The 2,580-nt window shown below is 43.9% G+C and overlaps 1 pseudogene across 1 annotated transcript; it reads left to right on the top strand.

Moving 5' to 3' along the window:
- Positions 1-1,070: 1,070 nt before the first annotated feature.
- On the top strand, positions 1,071-2,545 carry LOC101578496 (annotated as a pseudogene). The gene has a single exon (XR_001116948.1). The product of XR_001116948.1 is annotated as a UV excision repair protein RAD23 homolog B pseudogene (transcript).
- The last annotated feature ends 35 nt before the right edge of the window (positions 2,546-2,580 follow it).

Raw genomic sequence — 2,580 nt, 5'->3', positions numbered from 1 at the left:
AGGAACCCCCAGATCCAGTTCTAGCCCAGGCCCAGTGAGTGTGTGGGAGAGCTGCCTCTCCCTCCTACTCCACTTAGTCCCTCCAGACTCAGCTCAAGTCTGGCATACAGGCCTGAGGTGAAACCCTGCAGCTGCAATCCCTGCAAATAGTGTAGGGGACAGAACCACTAGCTAGCCCATGAGCAGAACATCTTGCCAGAGGGGCACAGCTGGTTCACCCCCAAGGGCAGCAACAGGAAGGAGCTGAGCATAGCAGCCAGACCAAAGCCAGGCACAACTGGATAAATCCAAACACTGTAGATCAGCACCTGAACTTCAGTATGTACTAAGGATATAATTGCAACAAAGATCTACAACAAAGGTCAGAAGACAGTGCTACACAAAATGACAATGAGAAGGAGCAAAATGTAATCTCACAACCCAAAACCACCCATAAAAAGTTCAGAGGACACTAACACAGAAAATATTTGGAATCACACACTTGAAATAAATGAAGCAATGGCTTCTGAAATAAAGAAAGCTGTAGAAAGGTATAGAGGAACTCAGATTTCAAAAGAAAAAAGAAATTCTTGAATTAATAACGTCTGCAGTAAAGAATCAAATGCAGAAACATATGATTGAGACCAATGCTGACACAGAACAAGTGCAGAGGACACTAGTTCAACTCAAATGAGTGAATTACTAGTGTTGATAGTAAATAAGCAACAGCAGAAAGTCATAGAGGAACTCAGAGCAGAATTCTTTTCCACTAGCTCAGCTCAAATGAAACAAATAAAAGCGTGGATAGTAAATAAGCAAGAGCAGAAAGTTATAGAGGAACTCAGAGTGGAATTTTCTGAAATAAGAAAAGAATTCTCTGAACTCATAGCATCTGAAGTAAAGAATCAACTACAGAAACATAGGGAGGAAACACAATCTGAAAAAAACACTGTAGTAAAATAATAACCACTTCTAAAGAAGACATTGATAAAAAAAAAGAGATTAGAAAAATGACGGATTCCTTGAATGAGCAATAAAGGAAAGAAATAGATTATGTGAAGCAGAGTCAAAGAGATATAGAGAAGAGCGGAGCTGACTGAAGTGGCGCCATGCAGGTCACCCTGAAGACCCTCCAGCAGCAGACTTTCAAGATCGACATCGACCTGGAGGAGACGGTGAAAGCACTGAAAGAGAAGATTGAATCTGAAAAAGGGAAAGATGCCTTCCCAGTAGCAGGTCAAAAATTAATTTATGCAGGTAAAATCCTCAATATGGCTCTCAAAGAATATAAAATCGATGAGAAAAACTTTGTGGTGGTTATGGTGACAAAACCCACAGCAGTGACCACACCAGCACCAGCTACAATGCAGCAATCGAGCCCTGCCAGCACCACCACTGTTAGTTCCTCCACAGCAACAGCTGTGGCTCAGGCACCAACCCCTGCCCCTGCTTTGGCTCCCACAACCACATCTGCGTCCATCACTCCAGCAGTGACAACGGCATCTTCTGAACCTGTGCCTGCTAGTGCAGCTCAGCAGGAGAAGCCTGCAGAAAAGCCAGCAGAGACACCACCAGCTAGCAGCCCTACATCAACTGACAATACGTTAGGAGATTCTTCTGGGTCAAACCTTTTTGAAGATGCAACAAGTGCACTTGTGACAGGTCAGTCTTACGAGAATATGGTAACTGAGATCATGTCTATGGGCTATGAACGAGAGCAAGTAATTGCAGCCCTGAGAGCCAGTTTCAACAGCCCTGACAGAACAGTAGAATATCTTTTAATGGGAATCCCTGGAGATAGAGAAAGTCAGGCTGTGGTTGACCCTTCTCAAGCAGCTAGTGCTGGGACACCTCAGGCCACTGAAGTGGCTGCAGCTGCAGCGACTACAACAGCAGCTATGACAACCACAAGTTCTGGAGGACATCCCCTTGAGTTTTTACGGAACCAGCCTCAGTTTCAACAGATGAGACAAATTATCCAACAGAATCCTTCCCTGCTTCCATCATTGCTACAACAGATAGGTCGAGAGAATCCTCAGTTGCTGCAGCAAATTAGCCAACACCAGGAGCATTTTATTCAGATGTTGAACGAACCAGTTCAGGAAGCTGGTGGTCAAGGAGGAGGTGGTGGAGGTGGCAGCGGAGGAATTGCAGAAGCAGGAAGTGGGCACATGAACTACATCCAAGTAACGCCTCAGGAAAAGGAAGCTATAGAAAGGTTAAAGTCATTAGGATTTCCTGAAGGACTTGTGATACAAGCATATTTTGCTTGTGAGAAGAATGAGAATTTGGCTGCCAATTTCCTTCTACAGCAAAACTTTGATGAAGATTTAAAGGGACTTTTTTGTATATCACACTTCACACCAGTGCATTACACTAACTTTGTTCACTGGATTGTCTGGGACGACTTGGGTTCATATCCACAGTACTTGGTATATGATAGTAGATTGTTGGGGTGGGGTGGGCGGGATCTAGGATACAGGGCAGGGATAAATTACAGTGCATGTCTGCTTCAATTAGCAGATGCTGCAAATCCACACAGTGTGTAAAATATACAACCAAAAATCAGCTTTTACAGGTCTTTATTTCTTCTGTAAAACA

This window comes from Octodon degus, unplaced genomic scaffold (assembly GCF_000260255.1).
Source record: "Octodon degus isolate 3935 unplaced genomic scaffold, OctDeg1.0 scaffold00277, whole genome shotgun sequence".
NCBI classification, from domain to species: domain Eukaryota; kingdom Metazoa; phylum Chordata; class Mammalia; order Rodentia; family Octodontidae; genus Octodon; species Octodon degus.
This window is presented reverse-complemented; position numbering and strand designations above follow the sequence as displayed.